The sequence below is a fragment of the Anoplolepis gracilipes genome, chromosome 10 (genome assembly GCF_047496725.1).
Source record: "Anoplolepis gracilipes chromosome 10, ASM4749672v1, whole genome shotgun sequence".
NCBI classification, from domain to species: Eukaryota; Metazoa; Arthropoda; class Insecta; order Hymenoptera; family Formicidae; genus Anoplolepis; species Anoplolepis gracilipes.
In genome coordinates, this window is record NC_132979.1 from 6,114,058 (window position 1) to 6,132,070 (window position 18,013).

The 18,013-nt window shown below is 38.6% G+C and overlaps 1 protein-coding gene across 7 annotated transcripts in view; it reads right to left on the bottom strand.

Moving 5' to 3' along the window:
* The window catches only part of Prosap (SH3 and multiple ankyrin repeat domains prosap), a 127,170-nt gene that overhangs the window by 59,996 nt on the left and 49,161 nt on the right, over positions 1-18,013 (bottom strand). For all 7 annotated transcript variants that reach the window (XM_072901184.1, XM_072901190.1, XM_072901189.1 and 4 more), the window contains one exon: positions 13,999-14,060. The gene's annotated coding sequence lies outside the window, so the exon portion shown is untranslated. The remainder of the gene's footprint in view (positions 1-13,998; positions 14,061-18,013) is intronic.

Genomic DNA, 18,013 nt, shown 5'->3' on the forward strand with positions numbered 1-18,013 from the left:
CGACGACGAAGACGTCGCTTTTTCGCGCTTAATTTTATCGCTCGGATCGAATCACCCTCCCTCTTTTACGATTAATCGGACAAGGTATCTTTTAGCGTGTCGTCAATTCTGTTTCTACAAATGAAATAAAATCGACGAACGCTGAGTATTACTACCAGGTAAAATATACCGGAATATTTGCATTGGAGGTAACAATTAACCGTCTACATATATTGATCAGGGGAGAATCCTCTCGGCATCGTGTATCGAGTATCGAGTATCGATACGGCCCTGAGTTCAGTGCACCGAGTTAGAAGCGTTCGCCGATACAATGGAGCTGCGACCCCGTCTGACCTAGCCGGCCGAATCTCAGGGATAACACCATGTCGTTACTGAAGTCATCCTAACTACCTTGCCCATATGGCGAAAGTTCAAATTAGAAGAAAAAGTGGAAGACGCAGATTGTGTATTCGCGTTCGGAGATATAGTCTCGTTTAAAAAAAAAAAAAAAGCAAATCAATTTTCAGTTTTCGCATCCATTATGCATCAATAAGACGATCAAGACAATTCACAAATAAAACATAATTTAAATAGAAAAAAGTATTGTGAAATTTTTCATTCAAATAAGTACTGGCATACACTCACGTTCGCTAAGATTCAATTTCTTTATTAAATTCATGAAATTACTCAAATTTAAAAATATAAAACTAGAACGGACAAACGCATACTAAATAATAACGTTTTATTAGTTATTAAAAAGTTTGTCAATCATGCCTTGCACAACACTGATGCATCGTGGCCGACCTAAAACAAGTAACGGCCATCGATTCCATTGATAGGCGCGAGACCGCAGGATCTCGTTGAATCGACCTTGAGATTCAGAGGAGCCAAGCATGCGAGAAGGGGAGAGTGGTTTGGCCAGAAATTTTAAGTGTCGTCGCCTCGTCGCCCGGTCGATCCATCATAGCGATGAAAGAGCGCAACACGCACGCACAATGCGTACGTGCAAGCAAAAAAATGTGAACGCGCGAGCCCCGCGAAGGATACGCTACGATCCTCGTGATAAATTGATGTTCATCGCCTCGCTAAGATTTTAATTTCGCATTTATATCGTGACCGGGGTAAGAGAGGAAAAAAAAAGTATCAAGCTACACCGCTTTTTGCATCGCGTATAGACCGACATATACAGGAACGAGCGGTCCTCTATCCTGCCGGACTGTCAATCTAGAATCATCCTTCTTTGCCACCTTATCCTGTCGGGTCTTCTCGTGTGTGCGCGCGCGCGCGTCCATAAACCTTTTTCACTCGTTCACTCTCCCCTTTTTCAGCCTATTCGATTCGGGTCTCGTTTGATCGCGATGGTTTTATTTCGTGCTTTTCGACCTCACTTTGATCCCTCATCTCTTTCGTTCGCGCATCATATCGCTCTTCGACAGAGCGCTTTTCCTGTGAGATCTCTGCACTTTGCTATTTTATCGTACATTTCAAAAATATTTCAATCAAAGTGCATACCGTGCTTCTTTTTTTTTCAATGAGAGAAATTAAAATAATTTTTCACAGAACGATAAAATGTAATAGAAAGAGAATAATAATATTTAATCTTTTTGCTTAATATTATACGTAGATAGAGAGAGATTGCGTTACAAATGAAAAATTTATTAGAATTAAAAGATTAAACGAATTTAATCTTTTTCGGATATTTTCAAGCCTCGGAGCTGATGAATTTTTCTCGAGTGTGAACTCTACTGTACGCGGAGAGAACTTTTTTGCGTAAATTATCCTCTCGAAAATTCACATAGTGTTAACCACGATCTTGTAAATGGTATGCACGCCCTGTTTGGCAACCCTATACAGTTCGTTAAACTTTAGAAAACAATTATAACCCCACGGAGAATTAAAAAAAAAAAAAAAAAGAAAGAAAGAACGAGGTGGCCGATATATGTATACTCCAATAGTGTGTCACATGGCCGGCAACTTCGCTTGGCAAAGACCACCGCTGACAGAAAGAGATAGCCTCATCCTCTCTTCGATCTTCCAATTCATTGGGCTCGGGTCCCCGAGACGCGCGCACGGGCTTTCGTGGTATCGAGTTTCCTCCTCGAACGTTCGGCCCAAAGTAAGAAAAAAGAAAGACCGCCGCCGTTCGATGGATCGCAAGATGATCGAGAAGGACGTTAAGTGGCGTAACGATCACGGAATCGATGTAGAATGGACGATTTTTGATGGAAAAGGCTTTTTTTGTCGATATTCTCGACTTAAGAAAAAAGAAAGTAAATTGCTTGTGAAGCTCTTTTTCTTGTAAGCAATCTCGAGAGGCTTTCTTTTTGCTCGATATCTTGTACAATACATAAATATCAACACACAAATATCAATCAGGAAGACAAAAAAAAAAAGAGATTTAAGTAATTAAATAATTAAAATCCACTCTTACAATGAAAATAAGACTCTAAATATTACAAAGAAATAAGTGGTAATCAAATAGGGATCAAGTGAGATCAACGCAGAGCGTGAAATAAACATTTCCAATTAAAGATTTATTTAATTAATTTAATTTATATGTTTTACTTGATATTCTTATTTATATAAGCCCTTTATTATTTATATTTAATTTTTTTTACAGTTGCTAAAGAAGACCCGAAGAGAAACCGAGAGGTATAAATTAAATTAATTAAATAAATATTTAATTGTAAATCTTTAATTCACGCTTTTGACCTGTGCTGACTCTCACTTTTCCACTTTTATTAATTGAAACTATGTTTGCTGAAAAAATTTCTATAGAAAAACACAACTCTATCATTTATCTTTCAGACGACACCTTGTATGTAGATGAGCAAGCGAATTGGACCGCGCCCTTCCCACCAGTCGCTAGAGTTACGACGACAGAGAAGCCGGAAGCGTGTCGGCGCGACGGAAGTTCGGGGGCTGAACGCGATCCTATTTCTGCAGTCGCTTCTCGGTGGTAATATTACGACGGATGTGGCAAAACTGTACAGTCATGAGTGAAAGAACGCTCAGCGACGAATTTTGCAGAAATAGAGACAACAAGAAACGCGACACTCTCGGAGTATACACGTCGTTACGGAATACTTGTGTGCTTTTCCTGTCTCATATTTATAAAAGAATTTATTTAAACAAATATTTCACGAATAAAAACAGAATAGAATAAATTAGAAATAAAAGCAACGATAAATGACTATCTCCATAAAATTGAAATATTACACATACGTTGTAAAATTGTTATATTGTTTATTATAAATTATTATTATTTTGTTTCCACATATACATTATATTAATTTCATTTTTTTTTTTTAATTTAAAGATTTTTAAGCAGCTCTCTTAATACAATTATCAAAAGTAATGTACATTTCTTTAATAATCGTATACATTTTTCGTTAGTTTTTTCTTTTTTTTTTAATCACATAGAAACGTATATACAGATACGTACGGTTAATTTCCGTTACTTGATACCATATATGCTCCTCAATATTGTACACCGAATTTTCTTAATACGAGTTAGCCAAGTGTTGGCCGTTCCATGGTATGCGTGCGATGGTATAAAAATGCGCACGTGTGAAATAGGAGCACGGACATTATATCTCCACGCATGAAGCGCTTGATGCAATTACATTTAACTCAGTAGCTCGTTTCCGTGTTACTAATTAACGGTCATCGTGGCGTGCAGATAGGCGCGACCATCGAGCTGATACAAAATGAGCTTTCCTCCTAATAAGACGAACTGCGATGCGAAAATATTGCAAATTACACTAGAACGTGTAATGAATTAGCATAAAATGGATTAATGCATAGGGGAGCTCGCGTGATCCGCTAAGAGTACCTGGTAAGCGCACACCGACTCAGCGACCCGGGTTCAATCTCAGCCGTTCACCTTTGGATTGTTCTCCGCGATATGTAATACTATGACTCTCCGATAGTCCGCACAAGTCACCTGTTTCTCTCAGAGTCTCAAATTATTGAGTACATGTTGTCAATTGAGCATTAAAAAAATTCAAAGTTTAAAAGCCCCAGAAAGTATGTATATATACTACTCGAATTAAAGGAGTGCTGTAAGAAATGTGTTCGTATTTATTTATGACATTTTGAATTTAGAATAATCGATGTCAGGAAAAGATGTTACATGCCAAACACAAAAAATAATCTGAAGGATTAATTATAATACCGTTCCAACTCACTTTTTTTTTTCGAGAACTCGGGAGAAAATCAGTTTTAAAGTCGAGAAAATTAAATCCAGATTAATTTTCTCAAGTTGTTGAAAAAGTAGGTTAAATCGTCGTTGCAGAGAATTCTCTCGGCAATCCTTCCCGGCTTCTCTCCTTCCAAGATACAGAACAGAACATCGATCGTTCTTATTTCAAAGTGTTAAAACGTCAGAAAGGCGAGAGATAAAGTAGACAGATGAAGATTGGAAACTGTGTGTTCTCGTCGCCCGACGACGCGCTCTTTACGGACGGCCCTGCTCGGACGGACCAGACTATTGATCCTACCGAGGATGAGGGAGACGACACGGAGTGAGAAAATACGGAGAAAGAGGCAGACAGATGTAAGGGGTGCCAGGCCATATTATTATTAACCCGTCGTGAACTCGTCTCCGTCATATAAATTTCGTGGCATTCCATTTACGGAACGAGAGAGGGGGGGGGGGGCTTCTCCCCCACGCCCTGAGTGCGCGAATGGCAAAACGACTTTTCGTCGAGTGGCTGATGGGTTCTGGATGTTGAGGGACACGAGAGATTCATAAATCCTGAGCGTCGACGAAAGAGCTAATCCTGTTGTCGCTAGACAGGTCGTATCGCATTCGATTACGCAACAATTCGAGAAAAAAAATCTGTTTTTTTCTTTTTAAACGCGCTTGGGCGTTAAACTTCTTACAATATCATCATTATGAGCGCTATCAGCTATCATCAATTATTAATAATATTTACGTATAATATATATGTACATCTGTTTGACAGAGATGTAACGACGAAATCTCGGATATATAAAGAGAGAAGATAAGTATATAGGATTGGCAAGAGCAAAAAATTAAAGAGCGGCAAACCTTTTTTGGCGTGTATCTTTGTGTTTAACGCGGCGTAAAGGATAGATCCTGACTTAGGACAGACGGAGACACACAGCTTGTGTCGTGTCGGATCGTGCACGGCCGCGCTATACGTGATCGATAGACTTAATTTTCTGCTCACGTGAAACGTCGTCGCGATTAACTTCTATATTTCCCAGAAAAAAAGTAAAATCAATCATAATTATTCGGCGACTGACGTTATCAAAGAGTGTAATATTTATGACGCGCGAAAAAATATATGTCGAGAGTTTATAAAATTTTGATTATCTAATTTTACAATCTTAATCTTATTTCTTCGATTTTCGACTCGCAAAATGGAAAAGTCAATTTTACGTTTGCACAAAAATGGAAATCCCAATAACGTTACATCCTATATATAAATATGCAGTTGACGTATTTGGGTTTGCAAAATTATATTTCAAAGTACGAAGGAAATATGACGTACGTTCATTATCCAGCTGTGGAGGAGTAATATCTCGATCGTTAACATTTTAGGTCAAATAAATTTATACTTTTACAAGATAATTCCTTGCACAGTCGATGATTCTTAACTAATCCAAAACTATTTAATCGAGGTTATTAAATTAACTAACTTCTCGTGATATGCATTTTTCACGCAATATAATTAATTGTAAATAAAATATTATTTATTTTTGTATTTGAATTCTTATATTCGTTCTTGCTACAAATCATAATTTATTATTACAAATTTCTAAGATTTAAACAAAAAAAAATTTTTTAAATTATTAAGTTGCAAAGTGAGTTTTCTTACACTAATATCTTTCTTAATAAAAAATATTTTAATTCTGCATTCTTACATTTTATATAATGTTTCGATGATTAAGATCATCTCACGTCGCCGCATCGGATAAAGAAACCGACAGCAAGGTCATTCGATAGGACGAGAGATGAAACCGAGACTCCTCTGGTCCCACCTGGAGCTCCGGTGGTCGATCCAAACTATATTCTCATTAAGAACACCTCGATGCAGCGAGATTTATTAACGAGTTTATTCTTTCCGCCTTAATACGCGCCGGAGCGTTGCCGAGCGAGTCTTGGTCGAGTTCAAGCCGAGCGCCGTAGAGTTTCAATTAGATGTGGTCATAATAATGCACGATCCCCCGGCCCGCCATCACGGCCGATGGTTGATGACCCCCCTGGACCCCAGGAGAGGAGAGATACGCACCACCACCATCATGACTACCCCGCGAACGAACGGGTCTCCAAGGCTTTTCCTTCCACCTTCGTGATACCGAGTTGTTAGTCACGGCGTTTCCGGGTTGCAGGACGAGATTCTTTCTACCGATCACGACGTGTCACGCCATAGCCTCGCGTATCTTTCTCTCCCTCTCTCTTTCTCTCTCTTTCCCTTTCTCTCTATCATTCTGCCTCAGCCCTGCGATCGCTTCACCGCTTCAGGTTGGTCCTCTCCTTTTCCTCTCTTCTCTCTTGCCTCTCTCGTTCTCTAGCTCGAGAGCGCAGTCATCTATTTCAAACGACTATGCTCGCCGGTCGCCTCAGGTTGATCCGACAGCGACGCACGAGAGAGGCCGATCGGTGCAATCAAGGGGATCGGTTCATGAAGGTGTAAGGACCAGCTCTTTTCCTCCTCTATATAGAACTATTTACCTCGTCGACGTTTAGCGAAAGTAAAGCGATCGGTTTATAACACGCGCGGACTCATATTGCATCGGGCGAACGAACTTCCAATACCTGGCCCACTTTCCGCATTTCAAAAGATGGATCGATAATCTCGCAAGGAACATGGATTTCGCTGCAATTGCGTCAAATCGTTTGTTGAAAAATCTTACGTATATCGATTTACTCTTGAGCTTAAGCGAAGCTTAGGCAAAGAAGCTTTTATTGGTATCTAGGTCAGTAGACATTCGATAAAAAAAACCCAGAAAAACGTTCAAATATTAAAACATTCAATTTTTTATAGCTTTTTATACACGAATATCTGCTAATTTCAATAATCTGAATTTTTCAGTAAGATTAATAATTAATAGCTACTAATTAATCTAAATAAATTCACATATAATTCTCCAGATATTTGGAGCATACTTATATATACATATGTGATATAAAAGTTTGTCATAATTTTACGCCGGAAATTTATTATTATCTACGATTATTTGCCATAGAGAATTCAAAGATATAATGAAATGCTCCCCTCTCGAATCAAATTTAATAAACTGTCAACTTTTTTATAGCTTTTTATACACGAATATCTGCTAATTTCAATAATCTGAATTTTTCAATAAGATTAATAATTAATAACTACTAATTAATCTAAATAAATTCAAATATAATTCTCCAGATATTTGGAGCATACTTATATATACATATATGATATAAAAGTTTGTCATAATTTTACGCCGGAGATTTATTGTTATCTACGATTATTTGCCATAGAGAATTCGAAGATATCATAATAATGAAATGCTTCCCTCTCGAATAAAATTTAATGAACTGTCAAACATCAGGACCACGTCTGACCAGTAGACACGCGATTTTCCAGTCGCATCCCTCCGTCCCATTGTTCGCGAATAATGGCACCCGTTGTATGTATGTACGTACATACATACATACACATGCGTGTCGTGCCGATTATGTCACGTATTGCAACGCGCGGAATGCATACAAACAAAAGCACCGTTCCCCGCGCGCCGCCGCGCCGGTTTCAGGCCGCGGGAGATGCAACATTTCCGTGGCAGCGCGCTTCCAGCCCCAGAAGCGTCGAAAGTATTATCCGGCATTATAATAAACGTGAGAAGGAGGAAGTCGGCGCGTCGGAAATCCGGGCGGACGGTACCGAAATTATAACGCGAAAAGAATAACACGCGCCTCTTCACTTTCTCGGCGATAATAGATTATCCGGGATTGCGAAATCAACACTTGTTGATGAATTTGTTGCGAAACAACGGATGAAAGTCTTCCGTATCGAGAGAACGGAAATCTACTTAACGTGAAATCACTCCGGTATGCGTACAATACAACGCGTGTGCACGTTTTACTTTTTAATATATTTAGATTATACGTTTCGCTCTAATATATCTCTCTCACCTCCTTATTAAACACCGCGAAACGAGAATAAATTATTCGCCATAATCGCTATAATATCCTCGATGTAATTATTACGAAATAAAATTATGAATTAACGGAATAAGTTAATAATCGCTCTGAAAACCCGCTTCGAAAGTGAGATAGCATTCGATGAACATTACGAGCAGAGGCATATCTGGAAAAGTTTGTTTTCACGCGTTGCACCACGACATATGTATTTATTCAGTTTTTCGCAATATTGTGGGAAGTTATTGTCGTAAGCACGTCAGTTTTATCGTATATTTTGAGGAGGAAGCGCGAGAATCGACGCAACGAAAGATTTCGGCATGCTTCAGTAGATAATTAAAATTCTTTATACGAAGAATTCTTTCACGCCTAACTTTCTCCCATAATTTTATCAAATTGCATCACTTATCTATGTACTATTACTTTTTGACTCATTACGATATATTCGCACGTGGTATTCCGTTAAAAGAAATGGAATTTTAAAAAGCTTTCTCGCAAAAGTCGACGCATTTCTTTTCAATTTCTAACATCGGTGAAAGTGAAGAAAGATTTCTACATGCGATGTGTAACAATTAAGCGCAATAATTAGCGTAATAAAGGACGTAATAATTAACGTAATTCCCAGCTAGACGCGTGTTTACTGCACCCTTTTCCTCTCTCGCGATTTAATAAAAAAAATGTTCCTGCGAAAAGAATCGTTATCGGCGAACAAAAGCGAGCAGAGAGCGAAAACGTTAATTGCCGGCGTTACGGCCGGGCTCGTATATCATCCTGGGGATAGATTAGTGGAAAAGCGTGCGCGCAGGATGCGCCTGGCTGCGCGAACGGACGAATATAGCTCTCGGTTCGAAAACGGCGCGGCGCGTCGTTGGAGCGACTAATGGACACCCCAGGTGAAACCATCAATAACGCGAGAAATTCTTAATTAATTGCCGCATATGGTGGCTAATTAAATGCGATACACGCCACGACGCCGGCGGCGGACATGCCCCCCGCATCGTCCTTCCGTTTTTTTTCTCGCCTTCCCCTCGCTTTTCTCTTATTTTATCTCACTCTCGCGCGTATTCTTCTCTCTCACTCGTACAAACGCGTAATGTCATTCAATTTGCATTTTTTTTTTTTTTAACATTTTGGCCACTTCTGGAAAAATATTTTTACACAAAAACTGAAAATTAAAGGTAAAAACTTGATTTTATACCTGTGCCACTGCAAACGTTTTTGCAAAAAATGCAAATATGTACAAGGATTAATATAATATTATTAACAGAAACTCACAGAGAAACGTATATTAATATTCTTTCATAGAATTAAATGCAACCATATAAATCTACATGTTAATTTACTTTTTTCTCTCTTTACAAATTTGTAGTTATAATAATTACAGTTGATGTTAAATATTGTCAAAGAGATTTTGTGCAGAATTTTCTGTTAATAATAATGACATTTAAAATGGCGCGCGAGAAATCCTGATGTGCACCCGATACGATGTTATACAACGTTACAGCTCTTGCCAGAAGCGAGAACATCGGCATGCAAACCTGACAGGTCACGACAGAATGTTCCTGGCAGCCCAACGGCAGCAGATTGAAGTCGTGCACGAAGCACGTCCCTGTCACGACCACTAGTAAGAATCCTCTCTATAGTATTGCACTTTTTTTATACCTCAGATTCCTCCGAGAGCTATTGTTAGGTATGACTATACTTTGCAAAATGTTTCAATATTTATTTTGATTTTTTACACAAACGTATGGTAGACTTTTATTATCTAGTAATTATTATGCTTGTGATAAAAATACATTTTCAGTGAAAAACTAAGAAATAACAAACGAAAAAAATTAACGTATCAAGAGATATGAACTCTCTTTAAAAAATATAAAATTAATTAATTGAAATGAACAAAATTGCTTCCTTTCCGTGATGTGTTTACTTCGTGAGTAACCTGTCATCACTGAGATCGCGTGTTTTGGATTCAAAAGGAAGGTTGGTTTTATTCGTTTTATGCAAGCGAGTTTAATACACTTTAAAAAACGGAAGAAAATTTTAAAATAAAATTATAATACATTTTCAAGTTTACAAACATGTTAAATGGCATCACTGCAGCGATTGTAATGCGTGTTTTGTGATATACTAGTAATTATAAAATGGAAATAAATGCTACGATATTTTCCACAATGCTCTGGAATAAATAATAAATTCTTTTAAATAATTCGATACCGAATATTACATGAATCGTCATATCATTTTTCACAAGCAATATAAAAAAAATTTTATCGTCACTTCTATTGTCAAAAATGTGCCGCGATTACCCCAGAATTACCTCTATCATTCTTCTCGATAGCGGCACGAGCCACTGGTTATTGAATTTATCAAATCTGTATACGAATATGAGCTCAATCATATTCCACGTGTCTGCGTCTCGGATTTCTTTCCGCTCCGATATACATGTAGAGCACACGCAGCTGTTGAACCGAACCGTCGGCATCGCGGAAAATGAATCGTCTCTCCGTCGTTCCTTGTCGCTCCGAGCCCTGACGTGCACCTTTCCACGCATGGATGCGTGCATTCGAAACGCCAGAGAGACCTCTCGGCGACGGCGACGACGGCGGCGTGCGTTACAAGGAGACCTTACCTGAGTCCCCTGGGTGTTAATAAACCGCCGCGGTTCGATATCGCGTGTCACGAAATTCCATTTGTCTGACTCAGCCGCGAGAGAATGCGCGACGCGTGTATCGTTATTATGGGCGCGCGTTTATCATCCGTAATCTCTTATTCTCCGCATCATAGATGCATCGTGACGTTGCGTTGACGACGATTAGTATCCCGCGCCGGACGTTATCGGCATTCGAACCGCATCATTGAACTCTCGGATAATCACGAACGCGAAATTCAATTTTAATCCGTAAACATACAAAAGTTATTAAACACAGTTTTCAGCTTATTTCCATTTTCATACCGGTTTTAAAACTAATAATGACAATCCCAAAACTAACATACATTGTAAATATTAAATAATGAATCATACATTCTAGATTATTTATTCCAAATAGTAATAATATTACTAATAAAATATTTGAAATTATTAAAACAATATAAATGTATTTATTTAAAATAAATTATTAAGTTTTGTAGTTTTGTAGTATAAAAAATTAATTTTGTGAATTAAAATAATTAATTTTTAATTATAACTTGTACATTGTATTATACTTAATTTTAATAAGCTTATTATTAATAATATTTTTAAATACTTAATTTATGTAAAATTTTTTTTAATCTGCCAGTACATGTCTTCTCTATTCTTTTAACCATACAATGCCAAAATAATCTTGCTATCATTAATTCGCAATTTAGAAGGATAAACATGTAATTACATTGCATAATTAAACGGTTCACAAATTACCGTTGAATTTTAAAGATGTTTCGCAGGCTAAGAGGGTTAAACCTTTAATCCTTTTAATTAATAAACGCCGCGCTATAAACTATAATTTTCGTAACGCTGTGGCGGACAGGGCTTCTAGAAGAGGCCTGTCGACCGAAAAGCAATCATTGCAATCAACAAGCGGTAATGATTGACCAGCTTAATAGAATCCGGCGCGTGATCTTAAACACGTGCCTCGAACGCGAGAGCGGAAGGAGGTGAACGTACCCTTATGCCGACGTCAGGGTACTGTTCTTCGGTTAGGTTCGAAGCAGGCCGTGTACGAGTTACGTTCGCGTGCTTTCCACTCACGTGAGTGCCACATAATGCTTAATATTTCACTGTGGAACGCGGCCGCTTTTCACGATTACACGCTCGTCGACCATACTTGTGGGCATATCACTCTTTAGCACGAAGCAGCATTTTTCATAGGAAAAATATATGTGGACGTGTATATAGAGAAATCAGAGGCTTAATCTTAATTTCCTGATAAAAGCCGGATAGCCGGAAGGATAATCGATATACATTAAACACGGAAGTGTATGTGTGTAATGCTCTTCGAAGAATCGCGACGCGCGCGCGCGCGCGTATATATAATATACCTTTCCATAAACACATTTCCATTTACATACATAATTTTTTTTTTTTCTTTTTTTATGTACGCAGTATCCACTTACTTGCGTGTAGGCACTAGGCACATACAATGTACAAACGAGTTCCGATCAGCTATATACGCAATCGAGCGGTCTCTCGTGTTTAAGAGGCTAGTAATGTATATCGCGAAAAAGTCAGAAAATAACACGCTTATGTCCCCATCCGCGTCGAAACGTTTACTCCCCATTAAAACGTTTCTCGTGTCAGCAGGGAGGATAATCGCACGATAAAGCGGCGATTATGTTCCTATGAAACGTCGCACGATATATTCGCATGACGGTTGCCTTTTAAACGAACAACATTACGCAGAGACTATCGAGTTAGCTTGTAAAAATTAAAAAATACGTCAGCGTATTATACATAACATCGTATAAATTGTAAAACTCCTTTTAGCTTAATTCATTTACGAAACTAGTTCATTTTTACGTAATATCGTATAAAAAAAAAAAAAAAAAAGAAAAAAAAAGAAAAGGGAGAGAGAAAGAGACGCGGAGAAGAGAATTATGAAAGGCGGCTAGTCATTTCGTCGTTATTCTCTATAAAGGAATTACCCACGCCCTTCGCGGCGAAAGGACTAATTAGCGTACCGGAAGATTAGAACGACGCGGCCGCGAGTAATTCCCCCCCCCCCTCCCTCTCTCTCTCTCTCTCTCTCTCTCTCTCTTTCTCTCTCTCGCCAAGTAGTAGTAACGGTAAAATCGAGATCAGTCAACCTACGAGCGAGCAGAACAAGCTGTTTGCGGGTATCTCTCCGTCGACATTCTCCGCATTTACATTTAGCGGCGGCGGTTACCCTCAACCGCGCGATAAATTGCCGTTTCGCGTAGATACGACAAAATTTCTCCGATTGTAATTCGCAATCCGGTGGACGGCTCTAATTTACACAAGTCGGCTAATGGAGTGGAAGTAGCAGCCCGCATATCGGACGCAAAACTATACACACCCGATTACATCCACGCACACGCATACATCCGCGAATTATAATTAATATTTAACTGTTTCTCGTGTGGGTGAAGGTGTGTTCGCATAATGCGGACGCGTTAACGAGCAATCGCGTAATCAGAGGCAATGATATAACATAACCGTGGGCTGTCCCAGTTTCTAGCGCGAAAGAGAGAAACGGTTGCGTTACCATCTGTTACAAAGGGACACCGGGGCACGTATAACGCGTGTCAGACCGGTTTAGGTGGGTGGTGGTTAGTCCATAATGTATATGGGGTGTGATTTTCATCATCTCGACCGTCAATGTGTGTCAATTTCACGCGCTTTGTATGTCTCATAAAAATGTAAATAAGTCCAAAATCGAGTAAAAGAAGAATGACTTGAGCATCCGAGAGAGATAGGCTCTTATTCTTTTATTCAAGACATACATGCAATTACATATATTTATCGTAGAAAATTTGATAAAGTTCAAAATAAATTTGTATAATATTATTTTTCACTTTCCTATAAACTCGATTATATGTAAATTCTTGCAAAACAGCACATTAATATATTCAGTTTACGAGTTAAGTTTAAATTTACAAATATATTCAAAAAAAAAGTAATAAATTTTCATTGTAGAAGCAAAATTTACATGATGCGTGCACGCGAAAAAAAAAAAAAAAAAAAAAAAAAAAAAAAAAACACGAATTGACAAATCCACTGTTACATTTTCGTCGGCGCGTAGAAAAACCATCGATCCTGCCGAGCCTCATGATAAATCGAATGAACGCTACTATATCGACGATGCGTAACGCGCGTCATAAATAATTTATTTCGCGGATTAACATTAAAGAGACAGAAGGGGGGATTTACTCACCATAATCGGAGCGTGATCTCGCCGCTCGGATGCAGAAGAAGGTGATCCGCCGACCGCAGCATCTGCAACGAGAAGAAAGAAAAATCTCTTTCACAGCCGTGCTAATTCACCGTTACATCTATCGACGCGATACGCTTCCGGCATAAGGCACTGTCGCGAACGAAGAAGAAAAAAAGGAAAAAAAGAATGGAGACAAACATCATAAATATGTATAAATTTTTCGACGGTGAGAACGTGAAACTGGAATCCCTCGTACGAGGGAAACGCGTCAACTCTGCGTCTCTCTCACCTCGCCTCGCCTACGTCAATAAAATTGCAGAAAGGACGACGCCGGCCTCCGCGCGACGCGGAGAGACGAAGAGATTCCCCGTGGATTCGAGACTCTACACCATTCTCCCCCTTCCCTCCCCGAGTTGTATGGATGTTCTCGTCGAGAAATGGTCTCGCAGCGTGTCTTCCCGCGAGATTATCTCAACCTGGAGGTCATTGAGAATCGCATAAATAAAGCGCAATTCAAGAAACGAGCGCGCTGCGTTTGCCGGAGGGCGAAGGGGAAAGGTACGCTGGCGCGAGGGGAGGGGAAGATGGGACGAAAAACCGTAAAGAGGATCGAATGGGATCCAGGAATCCAGATTCAGATTCCAATGTATTTCATGAGAATGTACGTGAAACATGTAGCGGAAAATTTTCCTTTTATAAAAGTAAAGTAAAAGAAAAACAATTTTTATATATAATATACAAGCTGTTTTATTTTAATTTTATCGAGCAAATATTTTGAGAAATATGGAAGATATGGAAGAAAGTTGTTTGATTCAAAGGGCGACATAAGATGGCCATTGATTTGATCTTGGATAATCGTTTGAAGATTACATAAAAGTCACCTTCAATTTCTTAAATGGAACCTACTATTTTTTATTGCATATTCTTGTAGCTCTTCTCGAAAACTCTTCAAAGCACTATAATTTTATCCGCTTTGAGTTTGAAAGTTATCGAGTGTTTTATGATAAAATGTCGGTTGTAAGCCAGACAAATAGGTAAACTGGTCATTATCTCACTTTGAGCTTATTATTTTTTTGCTTCATAGATGATAAGATACACACAACATATGAAAATATAAAAATCAATTAGTTTTATCGAGATCCAATCTTATAGTATAGAAGGTTTGGTGATATAAAATTGAATCTTCTATACTTTTCAAAATATTAATATAAGATACGATTAAAATAAAACACCCTGTGTGTGTATATATATATATATATATATATATATATATAATATTAATTTCTCTCTAAAAATTTAATATCCTGACATATTTATGAAAAAAAGAAAGACGGACTTTAATTAACAACGATGTCTCCACATTTGTTAGAAATTCTGACAATTTTTATTAAACATTTTTATTAATAAATTATCTATTTGAATAATGTTACACACTATTACACAGAAAGGCTCACGTTTGAAAGAGGAAACATTATTTCTTTTGCGTTTCGAAAGCCCCTCTTTTTTGTAGAATGTAGTGCGTGCTGAACGAGATCTCGCCGGCCGACTTTTTTCGAGGAACCGTGTCCCGGAATCGTGCAGGAAATCGTAGTTCTCTCATAGGAAAGAACCAGCATCCTGAAGTGCCGTACGCGAGCGGCCGGAATTACCGTCGTTTTATTTCTATTCCCAGTCTCGAAAATCTCAAGTTCACAGACTTGCACACGACCTATCGCGGCCTTCGCAGCCGCGAAGAATTAGCACGTTATAATTTGGCCGCGGTGCAAATTTATTTTCTTATCGTTCGACGAGGAAATAAACGAATCGGGAACGGTCACGAAATACGTTACTATAATATATAGCGTGAATGTATTTATACATATCATTAAACAACCTCCTCTTCTCCGAAACACAAGCAGCGTGTGAACAAAACGCTCGATATCCTCTTTCTCGCTGCATTTTTTAGTGTATTCTGCATTTACTTCTTTCAACATGTACTTATTTAGATTTCTATTCGCACGATCGTCGAAATATCAGCCTCTTGAAACATTTTGCACGGCAGGTTTATTCGTGAAAATTTTTGTCGTCCACTCTCAGAAAATTAGCGCAGTTGAACAAGCGTGACTGCGTAAAAACTTATATCACTGGAGAGATGGGTGTGACAAAGAGACATCCTCGAGGAAATTACGATTTAGTTTGCGTGAGTACGCGCGCGTTACACGATACGATCGTTATCGTGGCGGACTTTTAAGAGCAGTAAATTAAGCGCGCGCGAGACATAACGTTATAAAATCAAAGGAGGATAAAGAGCCGCGAGAGCGCGAGATGGGCGACGTGTATAATAGTGTCGGATGATAAGAAGATAAGGACGCCTCAGAGGCGTGCATACCGAGTGTCAAGTTTTTCGTATCATATACCTTCTCGCTGTGACTAGGATTACGGCTAACGATACTTATGGGAATTTACAGACTCGCTTTCTACGCGGTGGAATTTAATGCGCACGCAACGAAGAACAATACCCCGTACTTGGCGAAATGCCTCGTGAAATCTTTACGAATCATCTTTCACGTATTTAATGAAAAAATTCTATGACAAGGACAAAAAAAAACTTGACGATTCTGTTGTGTCGCGGGATATCAATAAGGGAAAAAGGACTTGTACAGACGAAAAAATAAAGAATAAAAATGCTCTAAAAAATTCACGAAATTCACGAAAAATTAAATTGCGCGAAAAATAAAAAGAACTTACGCTCGCATGACGAGGGGAGAAAACTTTGCTTCGAAAAATGGCGGGCGAATATTTTTTCGCGTTTAAAAGGAGGACAAGATTCGACATATATTCTTGACCAAGTCTTTACCGTCAAAACTGCGGGGGACACACAATGAGGGGTTGGCCCTTTCTCGCAGATGCATTCGGACCTCTGTGCGATGTGGGCCCGCAAAGTACCCGTTATTCCAGACGCGCATGCAAATTGTTACTATCGCCGTTGTTATTATTGCGGTGTCAGATACGAGTGCGCGCCGCATAACAATAGTCTCTTTCGTACATATAAGGCGAAGATTTCTCTCTCTCGTATAATAACTTCAATTTTAAATTAGCATACATGCACGACCGGTGGGCGCATCAATCTGCTCATAAAGTTTACGGTAACGTGTCGACGACAACATGACATCTTTATACTCTGTCGAAATAATTTTGCTTTGGATATTAACTGTTTGAAATCCTCTGTTGCAGTTAATAACGAGTCAATAATCCTTCATAAGTTTCAATAATTAATAAATGATATGCGGGACAATAATTGACATCATCGTATTAAACGTCGTTATTGCAAAAATGGATTGATCTAGATTATAATGTATTCAACATTGATTTTGTATATACGCTATTCTCTTTGGCGATATATAGCTTTCATTATATATTTATATTTATTATATTATATACGTGTGCAGACACACATACACACAACATATATATATATATGTAGCATAATACAATAAGCTATAATATTATATAAATAAGTAATATATATATTTATATATAGGTACATATAGTATGCTATTAATAATATAATTAAAATGTAAATATTTTAATATACATTATAATAACTAAGCAGATTAACAACTATAGGCAGTATAGAAGACTTGCAACCCCGTGTTGTTCGTCTGCTACGATCACGGTACATCGCGCATCTTTGCCGATAAACCACGACGACAACGACGACTACATACGACAACAACGGTAGCGTGTAAAACGCGGGCATGCTTATCGCGCGCGCGCGCGCACGCGCGGGAAGAGAAATTTAATCTGATCTTGGCTATTATATACGTACAATAACGCCCGTTGCTTACAAGAGCGAGCGAATAGAGACGTTGGAGCGTGCAACCGCGTTGCTCGTGCGATGCAAAATCGATACTTTCCCCAGCCGAGCGCGGCCCTCGCACTGACCTATCGGGCGCATCGGGTAACTGGGTGAACCCAGTAGCATAAGCGATAATAAATTAATCATCTAGTTATCGCGTACACGGGCGTAATGACT